This window comes from Acromyrmex echinatior, chromosome 1 (genome assembly GCF_024713525.1).
Source record: "Acromyrmex echinatior isolate Ae372 chromosome 1, ASM2471352v2, whole genome shotgun sequence".
Taxonomy (NCBI): Eukaryota; Metazoa; Arthropoda; class Insecta; order Hymenoptera; family Formicidae; genus Acromyrmex; species Acromyrmex echinatior.
This window is the reverse complement of record NC_141852.1, coordinates 22623508-22639587: the sequence shown is the minus strand read 5'-3', so window position 1 is coordinate 22639587 and position 16080 is coordinate 22623508. Positions and strand designations below refer to the sequence as shown.

General features: G+C 33.3%; 1 protein-coding gene across 7 annotated transcripts in view; it reads right to left on the bottom strand.

Annotated features, from left to right (window-relative positions):
- The window catches only part of tinc (transmembrane protein tincar), a 147064-nt gene that overhangs the window by 111538 nt on the left and 19446 nt on the right, over nucleotides 1–16080 (bottom strand). For all 7 annotated transcript variants that reach the window (XM_087410345.1, XM_087410315.1, XM_087410337.1 and 4 more), the window contains exon 2: nucleotides 10224–10273. The gene's annotated coding sequence lies outside the window, so the exon portion shown is untranslated. The remainder of the gene's footprint in view (nucleotides 1–10223; nucleotides 10274–16080) is intronic.

The following is a 16080-nucleotide window of genomic DNA, read 5'->3' as shown; positions in this document are numbered from 1 at the left end:
TTCTGCTACGTGTAATGGCATGTGAAAAATAAAACTGATTGTAAATTAACGTCGGCAAACATTCGTTCTACATCCATAGCAATATTTTTATCGATTTTGTAATTACTGTGCTATAACTTCCTATAATAAGTTAACTTTTAGTGATATATATGATAACTTTGTGAATTACGGCACATTAGTTTCATAAAGGCACATCTACATAAATAATATGTATAAAGAATATTGTCATAAGCTTTAATTTAGCCTTCTGAAGATACAGAATTATTTGACTCCGCGTCTAGGGTTACATTCTAAATTTAGAACATCCGTAATTAGAAACACTATTTTCTAAAGCAACGCGATCGAATACGAGGCAAGCAGAATTGTTTGTTCGACTTCCCCTCGAAATTGAGGCAGCTCGCACCGCTCCTTACAACATCCGGCTGAAAACATACACGAGCAAGACAAATAATGATATACGAATTGCCGATAATTCAAACGATAAAAAATAATACTCAAAATTGTATATTCATTTCACAATTCGAAAAAGAGATATCAATTTCGAAACTATAGTATTATATCGACAAAATTATATAAAAACTGTACAATAAACATAATTAATTTAAGTTGAAAGTTACTTATGTCTGTACAGAAAAGATGTTTAATTAAAGTATTTAAAAATTTAATTAGATATAGATCTGAAAATAATTTCGTCGAACCATCAAAATAATACTTAAACATGATAAGCAATGCTACAAAAATTTTGACATTCTAGCAACAGTTTGAGCGTTCTACATAATTATTTTTATCTATATCTATAGCTAAATTTTTAGATATTTCATCAAAATCATTCTTCCCATCTGGTTACTAAAATTAATATGCTAAAATAAATTTTTATTTTATTATTATAATTTTTTATATCGAGAAAGTTTCTGCAATAGTTATTTAAAGCATACGGATTCATGCGAATCACATAATAGGGAACTTTTGCAATAACAAATATGAATCCAGACGCTCACGTTATCTTTTTCTTAATTAGATGTTAAAAAAAAGATAACCTTATCTTAGCGTTTACCATATCTGGATAAACGGATAATGCAAAAATTCCCTAATGTCATAATCTGAAAAGACCGTAGTCGCTATCAAAGTAACGTTGCCGGAAATTCAAAAAAAATATGTGCACGAATTCGCTAGACTCTGTCGATGGAACGTGCGGCAATACTTCGCCCAGTTGGACATCCTATCAACCAAACTGTCACCATGATGAAAGCCATCGGTCGTGTGTCCCGTACGAATCGTAACCAAAGAGACAATCGATGCTACGACCATTAATCCGAATCAATACATATAAGACTCGATCCCAGTCGTGCTTTTTCACGTGGAAAATCCACGGTGTAAATGTACTCACTCCTTTCCCGAAGTCTCTCTGAGAATAACACGAAAGACGGTGTCGGAGGAGGAACGAGTCGATGGTAAAGGCGAAGTCTCCGTTTAATCCGTTGCAATCGAAGAGACCTCCACTCTACCGCGTCGCCCTCCTTTTCACTCGCTTATTCGCTACGCTTCGTACTCCCCTCCTACGACGTCGCGTTGGTAATCCCGGATAAAATCCCAAAGTGATTGCCTCGCTTTTTCCGCGGCACGGCCAAAGGAGAGACGGTCGGTCCTCTTTCTGCGCGGATACATATATAGACGGGGAGGGTAGCTGAATTGCGAAGTCTCCAAGTATTCGCGTTGAGATAGAGAAACTCTCAGCGTGGACTGGACGGGAGTCTGGTAATCCGCATCGAAGGGCAAATCAAACAGAATCAGGAGTAGCAGACTATTGCGAATAGATGCGCGGAGGTGAAAAAGTGAAAAAGAGAAAGAGTGTCAGGATATTTGGATAAAAAAAGGAAGCGGCATGTAATACCTTACGATATGCGCATCATCCTTTTTGACAATTCTATCTGACTGTGGTCGCTTTTCATACGTGAGACGCATATCTCCGTGCTTTCGCACGGATAAAGCTTCCGGATTGTCCGCGGACAACGCGGTCGACGTCCATATCGGGAGAGAAATAAAATGATCTCTGCGGAATGGACTGGGAAAATATTTCTATTGCGCAGAAACGGATTCTGCACGCCGAGTAAACCGTACAATAAAACAACAATGGCGCAACAATGTGTGCGGAATAAATGTTATTCACAAAATGTGCTTTGCGTAAAACAATTGGCGTGCGTGCCCGCATTCCGCCAAGCGAGAACGCGCCGCCGTTGTGTTTTCCCGTAATCCGAGTACGCATAAAATCCAAATGACATTTAAATCAAGTTGACACTATCTTCTCGGTCTAGCTTAAACGCCCAGTTCATATCGCGTTAAGTAAGCGTCGCCGTCAACGATGTGCATTCAACCGTAAATTACTGAAAATGGGAGCGGGATGTACCGCCCACGGCTGGTCGACGTGGTTTAAAAGGCTCCTGAGATTTCAATGCTGCCATAGAATAAATGTTAGAAACGTTGGCACATTTCACATAAGCGCGCGTCCTTACATGGACCCGCGGCACAATAGCCTCGCGCACATGCACATGTGTTCATTCACCCGCGTTCATGTACGCTGCACGCGGAAATTTACGCGGAAGGCGGTGGATGAATGTTACACATACGGACATCTCTTCCATGCTTACAAAAAAAGGAAGAATCGCGCGACATTTCGCTCCGCATACAATGACGCTCGGAGGTAAATACGGTCATTCCGATACTGTTCTAGTCTGCGTCAATCCATTTATACTAATACATATGGAAAAAATAAAAAAAAAATAAATAAATAAAAGGTGAAATAATGGAAACGTAAAACAAATTTCAATACTACTACTACCTAGAAATCATTCGGATATTGAAAAATTTGTCAGACAAAAATATTGCTAAAATGTAAAAAAAAATATTTGTTACTGCAATATTTTTATGATATCGTACTCTACCAATATAAATTGAAGCTAGTTAATAACACGGAATGACCCTGTTAATTGTTATTCTACACGAGCAGATGCAAGACAGATGTTTCCTATTGTTCTAATTAAGGTTTGATGATTTCCGCAAGGGAAAGACTGATTTTCTTTCTCTAATCCTGCGTTAGTCTGTTCGAATTTAATTGTTTGACTAAAAATATAATTTATTTTCTTCCTAATATTTTATTGAAAAACTTTTTCCTCTGGTATTTAATAATATAAAACTTTGTTAATAGATATTGTGTTAATAGAAAGATCTCTCTCTTTTCTGCGAAAATTTTTTTACTTTTTACAAGAACTTTTTAATTTAATTCACCCAAACGATACGATCATAAATAAATTTGGACGGACCATAAGGTTAAATAAATAAACTAATAGAATAATATTAGAATCATTTTCTTGAGGTGACATATGGATCTTGTTTCACGCTAATTTTAATTTATGGTAAAATTACATTATTCGTCTAAAATTAAATACGTGTATTATATAAATTATGCATACATCGTGAAATTCGCGTTCAGCAAAACACATTAAGAATAATAATATAATTGTAAATCGATCGACATTTTGAGATTCTCCTCTGACGAGATAATGGATTAAATGAAGTGTGCTAAAGGAATTATGATCAGATGCAAAGCAAGAGGAGGAACGATAACAATGGACGGAGTTGACGACGCCGTTTTTCGACCACTTTCACGGATTTACGTAATCGGCTTCCGCCTCTTTCGACCGCCGTGAAGACCGGCACAGCTTTTCTGAGCATAATGAAAGATCTTTTGTCACTTGAGAGAGAGAGAGAGGGGGGGGGGAGGGAGAGGGAGAATTAATATATTTTCATTCAGAATATCGAGTAACGAAAGGATCAAAGTTCCAAAACTGTTAAAGCTTGTATATAAAATTAAGAAAGTTTTTCCCTGAGATTATAAATTTAATATCAGAATATCCGAAAGTTATACCGACTAATTGGATGGATAATTTTATATTTTCTGTATAAAGGAAAATAAGGATTAATTTTCAATTAATATAAAAATCGATCTTTTTTCCTAATAACGTAACAGATTTTTATAACTATACATTTTAATGTCTAAAGTTTTAAATATAATATTCAGAAATTACATACATCTATTACTATTTGATTCTATTATAAAAAATAGAACTATATTTATTTAAAATCTTTCAGCATTCAAATAGGATTTGTTAGACTGTTTTGATTTACGAAACATCTATACAATCGATATAAGTAATATCTATCAATACCATCAGAAATTAATTGTTCGGATAATGCGCCATTATATCGATTTCTTCAAACCGTTGTCCATATATTAAAAATGTTTTTACACATTTAGCACACATTACAACACATTTATATTCTCTCTAAAATGTTTAAAATGAATCTCATCTATGAAGAGCGAAATCTCACTTTTAAAGATTGAAATTGAATCACTCTTTTTCAAGATTGGCTCAATTTTCACTCTTCAGAGTAAGATTCCACTTCAAAGAATTTAAAGAGTTTGAAGAATTAATTGTGAAACTGCTAGTTCAGTGAGGTATGTGTGAAACCACCATTTTTAACATCTTAACAATAGTTACAAATACACATTCTGTGTATTGTTTAAAAAAATCTTTATTATTAATCTTTATTATTATAATTAGTAATAGCAATTCTAGAGGAGAAAAGATCATTTTTTATATCAATTGGAAATTGATTATTACTTTCCTTTATATAGAAAATGTAAAAGTATTTATCCAATTGTCGATGTAACTCTCAGACATTTTTTTTATATTTTTAATTTTTCAAGGAAAAGCTTTAAAATTTTATACAAGTTTTAATAGTAATATAACGATATAACGATATAATGGCACATTGTGAGACAATTAATTTCATGATTATATATTTTTAAACATCCTGTATATGAAAATCAATCGTCGTTAATGACTTTTAGGGATGCCAACGTGTTCGATCACATCTCACGATTCCTCGCGCGCCTGCCGTGTGCATATGGATAATAGCAGATTGCCATCTAATTTTCGAAGCGGGTTTCGTTCCGCAAGATGCGTCCTCATGGCAGCGTAACGCGCCGATTCCCAAAAATCGTTGCATATATGCATACAAAATTGCGTATGTGCGCTCAACGAGAGCGATCGGTGGCGCCGATCTCCCGTACGATCGGTTGCTCTGGTGCATATAGGCGTGTTCATGCGCGCGACCGGAAGTAACCGCTCGTCAGCGAGATAACGATAATCAAGCAGACGCAACAAGAGTACGTTCTTAAATAAAATTGCACGTTACCATGCATATAAACTCGCATGGCGAAAAGCCAGAAGGTGAGAGGAAGCCAGGGGATTCGTTATATTAAATCCTGTACTCTTCCTCTTTAATTTTCTGCTATCTTTTCACTTTTAACCTGTCCTTTCTTGACTCGTCGAGCTTATGATCGTGATGACACGCGTGGACTTGCATAACCAGAACAGATAATACCTCCTTTTACTGATTAAAGTACTGATAAAGTATATTTAAAGAAGAGAAATGAGATTATTCTTCGAGATAGTACGCTTTTTTTTAATGAAAAATACGATATATATCTGATATCGTATATTATAATAATTCCGAACTAATTACTTTTATTTTAATTAACTGAAAATCTTAAATGATTTAATCAAAAGTTGGCGTGTGAATTTATCGACAATGTATATCTTAATTCTTCCAAATTTTCTTCTTAATTATTTTTTTCTTCTATGAAAGTTAATTTTTGTATTCTATTGAAATATATTATTATATTATGATATAACTGATATCATTTTGTCATAAAAATATTTAAAATTGTCTATATATGTGTATATATTCCGATGTCATTGACACTGGAATTAATCATTCATGATGCATCATTTGGTGATGCTTTAAAATATGATGCTATTTTCACGCGAATGAATAAATACGTGGCTGTTAAATCGATGACACGATAAAATACGTACACAATTCCGAGTACTTATGTGTATTGTACAATCGTGAATGATTAATCATCTTCTTCTATTCAAAAACAGTTATCAAACTCGTTTCAAATATAGAGAACTGTGTGACCATGAATTATTCAATAAAAAAAGCTATAATAAATAAATCAATATAAAAATTCAATATTTCTGAAGACATTCACACGAATACCGAGTTCATCGCAAGCTGTGCACAGAAGCAGATCGCTGATAAAAATATTGCATTTGACGATGTAAATTAAATTGCGTAGTTTCATTTACAATGCGAAATACGATTTGTCGTATCTTCGTCGCTCTAACACGATGCATTAACGAAGCGAGAGCACGAGCGCATACGAGAGAGAGAGAGAGAGAGAGAGAGAGGAGAATAAGGGCATCAAAAGCGAAAGGATAGAGAAACGGGAAAACGGGCTAGATGAGTAGCAGGAATGGTTATCGCGTAACGCCAAGCTCGTATCTTATCCACCCGAGCTTTCCTCCTCGCAATTGCAATCGCACGCCGTGGCTCGTGCGGCTCACCAACGCATGATTAGCGCAGAGTCGCTATGGATAATTTTGTTTGCAAGTTAAATGAGAAACTGTCTCTTTTTACACGCACACGAGGATTCGTACAGAAAAGAGAAAGACGGAAAGGAGAAAAGGACAAAGAGCGAAGTAATGGAGAAATAAACAAAAATTAACGAAGCATGGAACGCTGCTATAACGTGTATATGAAGAAGGCTGCGTTAATAGAACGATCGTGAAGTTCTAATTTGCATTAAGTAATCGAATATGTAATATAAGATCGTAATAAAAATTCATAAAATAAAATGTAATGATAAAAGCAAATGTAGGAAGGCATTGAAGGATCTACCGATCACAGCGTCCCACAATCGCTTGCAACGATCTCAGAAATCTCTTTCTTACTTCGTAATTAGTTTCCTTCATGGAGATTTTGGTAAAACCATAATAAACTTGTTGCTATAGCGAAACGAATTTGTATTGAGAGACCAACGATGAGATCGAGTGAAGAAAAGTGAAAAAACGAAAAGATACAATGTAATGTGGATAATAGCGTATTCGAAGAGAGGGAGAGCAAAGTAGCTGAGACCACACTTAAATCATTGCGCATGTATATATATATATAATATAATATATACATATATATCTGCGCACTGATAGCAGCCGATGAAGGTGCATGGAACATCTTTTGTGTGAGATAATGAAAAGGATTCAATTAGTCTGCGGCTGGCACTTAATGCTCCCTTCCCGATTGTAGTTCGAGCACGAGGGACGTGAACGCATCAACAAAATGTAAAAAGGATTATATAGCAAGTCATGTTAAAATCGCGAAAAATACACGTGACAACAACAAAAAATATCTTTGAAAAAGTGAATATTTCAAAAATAATTTTTTTTATTTCAATTAATAATTTTGATAATTTTATTCGTAATTGCCGAGGTAATTGTTTATCAAATTATTGTTCTCGCAACATTTAACACAACATATTTTATGTATCGCTTTTTCATAAAAAAGAATTATAAAAAAGAAGTATTAAAATAAATAAGCTTATGTAGCTTAATGTAGCTTTATAATAACTATAAACTTTTAATTAGAAAATCTTTTTGAAGTTCTTACAATTCTTATTTCGCTACAGAAAGCGCCAGACAAAATTTAATGACCTATGGCTGACGTTGCCCGTAAATTACGAAACCTACGACCAGCGGAATATGCGCTGCTCGTTTGTCGCACGTGCTGTCCTGGTGGAAAATTATGACTTCAGAAAATAGTCAGTTCCGAGACGTCGGTGGAAATACGACCACCGACCATTAAATAATTGATAAAAAGAACAATTTTTGCTGACTGTACTGGTAATATCATTATTTATGGTTATACAAAATCCAATGATAAAAAGCACACTTTTACTAACGACAAGTAATAAAAGCGATAAATCACAACGGAAAACAATTTGGAAAATATTCATATTTCTACATCAATAAATGAATATTCGGCAATAGAAGGAGAGAGTTAACTTTCAGAGAGTTAACTCATTTAATAACTGCACGTTTTTCATCTGTCTACATCTAATTTCAGAAATTCACTCCTTCTGGATTCCGATAATAAACTTCAAAAGCTGAAAGATTGTAAGCTCGAATGTCTTCAGCAATTTTACAAAGAGCGACAAAATTCCTTAATGTCACGCAGCAAAGTGCGTGCAATCACGCGTGTCTCTCAGTTAGTTCGAACGCTGGAATTTAATTACGGATGGACCGGATAAAGGCTGGCGGATAGCTCTCCGATGACATTAGCTGTAGGCTATGCGATCTCATATCGTCAAACCGACCCGTGATACTGACATTCTGCACGCGCAGTAAAGCACTAAAATCTTTTTTTATTCTTTTTTATGGCAAAAGCAAAAATACGATATAATATTGACTCGTAAAGCAATGCTTGCAGCTACTATATCAAATATCTTTCAGAGCGCGACACACAAAAATGGTATTATCGTGTGTCCACCGAATGTAAAAACAAATAAGATAACAAAGACATGCAGATTTCAACAAATAAACTTTAACAATTTAATTAGAAATTTATACACTTTTAATTTCTCTATAATAATGAAAGGCTAATTATTATAATAAAAATATAATAATAAATATTCTCCTTTTCTTAACATTTTATAATTATTAAAACATTTTCGAAAATTCTCAAAAATCAAAGACTTACGATTATTCCGGCATTTTTAAGTTTAAGATTTTAATATTATTTCAATCGAAATATATTTCATCAATCGCAATGTGCAATGATTTAATATAAAAATCTTTTAGATACGTTTTAGTAAAATTAATATTTAATTAAATACAGACTAACAAAAACACACAGATTACCTAACAAAATATAATATACACGATACTTTTTAATTAAAACTTTTTTTTCATCTGAAACGTTCAGATCATAATCGCAAACATCGAACATTAATATATTTATCACGTTTTATGTGTACTCTTAGACGAATAAATGTGGAACAGCCAAAGAGGACGTCAATTAATAACTCAGGAACTAATCTCTACTTTCGATCCCCTAAATTTGCCGAAAGGGGTAATCCAATGTTTATTTAAAAAGCTGCAGGTGTCGATCACGCGATTGTCATTTATATCGCGTGTACTCGCTCTGTCGTGTATCATATTTTCTTCTTTTTTGAATTTGCCTCCTTTATTTTCCTTTTTAGGTTCTCTTTCCTCGCTTTCGAATTCTCTTCGTTTTGGCAAAATACCAGAGTGCGTCATCAGTTTGCCTTTGACGCGCACTAGTCGGAAACACAGTTTCTCATAATTTCATAATCCAGCAGACTGAATGCAGACAGGATCTGGTTGTACGTGATGTAAAATACAATAATACCGAAATATTGCGAGTTAACATGGAATGATGTATGGTGTACATGTGTTGAGCTCTTCAATCTATTGTTCATGAAACATAACGCATTTAATCTTATTTAATAAACTAATGTAAATCAATAAATAGTTTGTTAACAATTAACACTAATAGCAAACGAAAGTATTTTTGTATTTATTCGATATAAACTTTTAAGTAATACTTTTTAATTATCGACATGTATGTATCATATTATATGATTGTTGTCTACAATTTTTCTATTTCCCTCCTTCCTCACATCCCTCCCCCCCCCTCTCTCTCATTTTCCTCTCTGACGGTAGTTAAACTGCTACACTAAATTTTTTGTTGCTGCGTCAGCAACCAATGGAGAATTTTTCGCCCGCAGATGATGCATGAGGTTATTAACGCCACAGGCACCTTCACCTCACAAACTTTCACGAGATCACGAAGTTCAAGAAGCTTTTTCCGGTTCTTATACATCTAACTTTTTTAAGTTTAGCTCGTGCCGTACGATTTACAAGAAAAGTGTGACACGAAGGTAAACTATGAATGTTATTCTTGTAAACTGCTTTACATCTTTATAACATTGTCATTTTTGATGTTTCAATAATACTGAATGCTGCTATATTGTCGTAGAAACTAGCTTTACTATTAACTATTTGATAGTATTCATCAATATTTTATGCGTGTATTATAAATTTGTATATTCAATTAATATTAACTCGTTAATTAATATTAGCTCGTTCAATAATTTTAAGAATAAATGCAACCCTTTATATTTATATATCTGAAAGACGAAAAGAGCCTTATTGTTCAACTCTTTACATTATCACATAAATACGTATGCTTATTGCGAAGAGAAAATGTTTTAAAAATTAATGACAATAATTACTCACCAGATATGCTCCTCTTAGGATTGGAGATTTGCAAAATTCTTCCGATATATCTGCAATTAAAATCATCTGGTCAGATATATATTTAAATGAATTAACGATTAAAAATAAATATTCGATAAATAATTTATACCAGAGAGAATGATAATCGTAAAACTATATAGATAACATATTCCATGCGGCAATTTTGATGGTAGCATTTCTGATTCACATAGAGATTAAAGTCAACACATCAAAAAAGCTTTTTACGTAATTAAATATTAATCAATCTCATTAAGCATGTCCAGTGAGCATTCAGATTCAGATTCAATGAATAATTTGCGATATGCTCACGCATCAATAAATGTGCATATGTCTAGAATCAACCGACTTATAAGCTGCGATAATCAGACCATCAATATCTGCTATCAGTCGACATATAGATATATGTGGCTCGGTAAAATCATGCAAGATCATATTTAATACAATAATATAATAAATATCTGATTAATTTATCTGTTTAATTTTTTACGCGAACGGAATCGGAATGTATTAAAATATCTTTCTCTGGAAAATAAGTTAAAGTTTCATTACTAAATTGGTTTAATAGAAAAAGAAATCAATGTCAAAAACTTGCACGATTCATATAATCATGATGCGGATTACATAAGCACTATTCACTCGACGATTGCTTTGTTACACACCGCAGCCAACTATCGAATAATCCCTTCAAAGAGGTTCGAAACGTTCGATGTTCGTATTGGTGGTTAGGTAGAGTTTCGCAGAATTTCGCAAAGCGGTGGAAAGTTTGCACAATAGCAAAACCGGTCTTAAATGTAGCTTTGAACTAGCGCCACGGCGGTTAAGCGCCGTGCGCTTTGAGAAGCGCACAATATAATAATGAGTCATTTTGCGCGCATGTTGACGCGATGCGTGTCACTTGTATGTAATTAAATACGGACGTATCGAGTTAAGAGCACAACACACGCACAAAACAAAGTCAGGTGTGAACACGCAAGCAAATATATAGAAGCGAACTTAAGCACGAACGTAAAAGACTGAAAATCGAGGAAGATACTCCTGTACCGTGCGAGATGCTGTCGGTTTTGCGGTTCGGTTTCTCAGTTGTGGCAGCTGCCAATCCAGGGACACCGGTCGTTTTTCGAAGGACATTAATGAGATTACACCTGTTGCGGTTTTCCCAAATTTTGAAACACACATTTTATTTTCGGAATGCATTAACATTGTACGTATTATAATGTGTATATGTATTCCTATTACTAACTGCTTTCATTTTTTCTGTTTATGATCCTCCTCGCGATACATCATAAATTTTTTTTTCTTGTTTATTCAATTATTAATATTTGCTTCTTCTCATAATTATGTGTTACATTTGATTAAATTTAAAAAAAATATTACAAAATATATGAAAATAATCATAAAAAAAGAGAAAAATACTTTTGCTCAAATTATTTTATGTAATTTTATGTACTTATGTAAAACAATTATTATATATATGAGAAAAAAGGAATTACATTGTGTGTAAGCGTTTCAAAATATAATATTTCAAGTATTTACAATGAAAACTAGATAAATTGAGCAATTCTTTAACTTTGTGAACTTCTAGAAAATTTAAATAAAACTTAATTGTAATTTTGACATTTCAATGCATTATACATATATTAGAACTAATTTTCTTATTATTAATCATATTCCATAGAGATTGGATTCACTAATTTAATAATCGAAGTTAATTACTTCCTTGGTCTCTGCATGTGTGATTAATGTAGAACTAATCGAAATTCCTGAATGGTTTCATGGCCTGAATGGCTAAATCAATGGAATTCGTCCCAAGATATTGACCTGAGACATATATCGAAGAACTGAGAGGTTGGAATATAATTTCTGGGATTAACCCTTGGACATGTGAGAAAACTTATTTCAATTAAAGAATACATGGTATGAAATAACAGCGCATAACTCAGAATGTATATAAATCGTTTCTCTATTGAGAAACGTTAAATTAAGTAATTAAATGAAATTAAGAAGTAAATATAATTGAATAAAAAAAAAGGAAATTTATGACGTCATTTGATAGAGGAGTGTATCAAAAAAACTTTATATTTCGAAATTACGGATCATATATTGAGTTCATCAATAATTATGTTCATCAATTATGTTCATAATGTTTTTATAGTAAAACAAAAATCTCTTATCGTAAAATAAATGAAAAATATCGATTTTCTTATCTAACATAATCTATAGACAGGAAAGGAAGGGGTTAATATACTATACGTAGGGCAGCATGACTATAAATCCACACCAATATATATTGGACACTGCATGCAGCCGGTGTTCTCTACTTCCCAGTAGATAGAAGATCGATGCCAGGAGATGAAGAAAATTCCATGATGCACGCCGTAAGCGGAATCTTGAATGTACTTCCCGTCCGCAAACGGAATAAGTTGGTCCGTTCTCATAGAAGACAAATTTCTATCTAAAAAAATGTTCATGACACCGAAAACTACTACAAGTGCTTATACGAAAAAAAAATGAATATCTATATAAATCATCCGAAAATATATAATAATATTCGCAAATAGCTATCACTTTGTGACATGCAATAAGAAACGTGAGACGCAATATGTAACAAAATTCTTCTTCCTGATAAAAGAATTTAAAAGAAGAAGTTAAAACTATTTTCATTATTGCTTCATAAATATTGTTTGAAATAACGTATATATTATATATTTATATCAATATATAACAAAATGAGTGTTTTATTTTACATGCATTTTTATAAATAATATTATTCTTATTAATAAATATTGTATATCAGTTTTGATTTATTAATTTAATAAGCAAAATTATTCAAGACGTATAACTATCGTGATAATAAAGGTACAGTTACAAATCTTTAGAAAATGTGCTGAATTTGCAGCATTTAGGATGCAATACTAAATAATTTATGATTTCTATTTCCTTTTTACAAAGATAACTGACAAATATATTATGTCACTTAAAAAGCAATTTGCGAAAATAAAAACTTTACTATATAACCACATAGACACGATAGGTTCATTTCCTATCGATGAATATCAGCAAATTTACGATACAAACAGGAAGTAAGTTATGTGTTACGATCCTGTCGCTACGAAATATAGAACCTGATACATTTCGAACAGTTACGGATCAATGCGCAAGAAGATGAAGGAAGTTCCGATGGACCAGCACAGAAGCGAGAATATCAGCGATCCAGCATTAAAGTAAATTGTGTCTCATTTGTGAGAAAATCTGAACTTAAACAGAAATTTCATATAGCCATAAAAATATATGGCTAAATGCAACAACAAATAGATAAATCCTATATATGTATAAATTCATGTATATAAGATAAATGTAAAAATATTATAGAAAAAAGATGTAAACACCAGTATTTTCCGAAAACGCTTTCGCTTATAAAAATTAACTTACTGATTTATTCGGACGATACTTTGACATAAAGTAATCAAATTTGTGGCTTTATTTAAGCTTCTGTATTACTCAAAAAATTATCATGCATCGTTATATAATTAAGATACAGAATGAGATAAGCGCTTTCATTCGCATTTGACCGTGTCAAATACCTATACGCGTTTATCTGCGTGTATCCGATTTAAAAAATACTTTGCAAAAATAGTTACGATCATACATAAATCTCAACACGATCGATTCGAATGTAACATGTACGAAAATTTTTATCGCGACACTATGTATCAATGTCAAGCGGATATCCGGCGGAATGAACCCGAGGAGCGAACCGGCAAATGATCCACCGATTAATCTCCAACACCCGCGGGAAAAATTCAATTAAATTCGAATTGTGACCGTGGGGAAAAATAAAAAAAAAAACCATAATCCGCCTCATTGTCTGTGCACGAGGATTAAATCTGTCGATAAAACTCGAAATAAAAACTTGAGTTTTATTTCTGTTGCAAAAACGTTATGTAAAATTTCTCGCGTATATAATGCAATAACATGCTGCAACTTTTTAAATCCATGGACAATTTTTTAATACACGAAAAATATTCTGTATTTGATATAAAACATCGCGCCCTTCTATGTCTCTCCATTAGTCGTTATCGTCATCTCGTAAACACGATGACAGGCTGACATTTTTACACAAAAATTTCTACGCAAAGGAAATTAAAGGATATTTTATGGAAAAAAATTGAACATTTTATTTAAAAAAAACTGAACATTTTTGGCGATGAAATATTTATAAATTTGAAATATACGAAAATAGAACTGAATCATACCTATGTTAACCATTGCTTTCTATGTTAATCATTGCGTTTCTCTTAATTGGTAGACAATTCACTGCACAGCATTCTGTGCTAATGAGATCGCGATTCTCACAGGGATACGTTACTTTAAGAAATAAGATTCTCTTTTCTGTCGTGCCGAATAAAAATTAAGGCAATGCGCTCGCGATAGTGAAAGACGCACCGTCATTTGTACGAAATGGAAGAAGCGAGGAAGTAATTTGTGCTTGTCCCGCGCGCGCTTGTCGAATCCTGTCGGGAGTAATAATTCATGTCAGTGGCCCCTAGCTACCACTGTCGGATATTCTTTACCTGATATACAGTGTAGAGTAGAATATATCGATCCGTTAGAAATAGCCTTGCAGGTCAGCACGCAAGTTTTTACATTAACTACCATCGACCCTTCGCATGGCACGTTTGCTTGGCATATGGTATCATAACTAGCATAAATGTTGTTTTACGTTACTCTACTCGAAACACCTCGTTGATACGGAACGAAGGGATTTTTTTAATTAAAAAAATTAAAATTAAAAAAAGTTCGAAGATATTGAATTAAATCTCTCCGATCGATTTAAATCCTTTCACACATCTCTTCCTATATCATGTACACTTAGAAAAAAAGACATAGTGATAGTAAAACTATAATAATGATAACTATACAAGTTTTTATAGAATTGATGTACATAATTAAATAAACAATTTTATAGTTATTGCAACTGTAAAATAATTTATTCATATATATATATATTATATATTATATACATATACATTAATTCTACATATAAAATTTGTATAATTGTCACCTTTATAATTGCTATCACTAAAATTTTTATGTAAAACTATATTTTAAAGTTTTGTTTTACTGCTTATAATAAATGACTTACATCATCAAACGTGGCTTTAAATTTTTGCATTATTGAACATTATTGAGCTATTATAAACAACTCTGAAATTTTCTCGCAACGTAGTATTATACATAATAAATTTATAAAACGTTAAAGACAATCGTTTACTTGTTGAATGTTCAGACATCACAAGTTGAACTAGTCTTTTTCATCGTCAAAAATATTTAATAAAAGCTTTGAAGCTCACCAAAATTATCTATGAAAACAGATTATAAACGAGAGTAACGTGCGTCTTGACACGTTGGCTGATAAGTATCCTAGTTGACAACAGAGAAACTCGGACATGACAGGAGATGCACAACAAGTGTTGGGTTACGACACAAACTTGCGCGGGACAATGGACTAACGAAACTATGGTCTCGTGAAGACGCAGCTAAGCGTGGGTTATCGGGTTACCGGTAGTGCCAAGTTACCGAGAATCGTGTACCTCGAGGATGGCTCCAAGATAAAAGACTGCGAAAAGTGCTTGCAGAACCCGTGGGAAATTTTGTCCCGCGCAAATGCGTTCTTTGCATTACATCGTGACGCTGTTCGCATGATCGATATAGCGTGAGGCAGGCACACGTTCCGCTTGGCGGGAACGAGATAAAAAAGAAAGCACCGGTATGATACATCAAAAACCCCGATGAGACGCGTAATCGAGTACACTCGCGATGATTACAACGATGACCA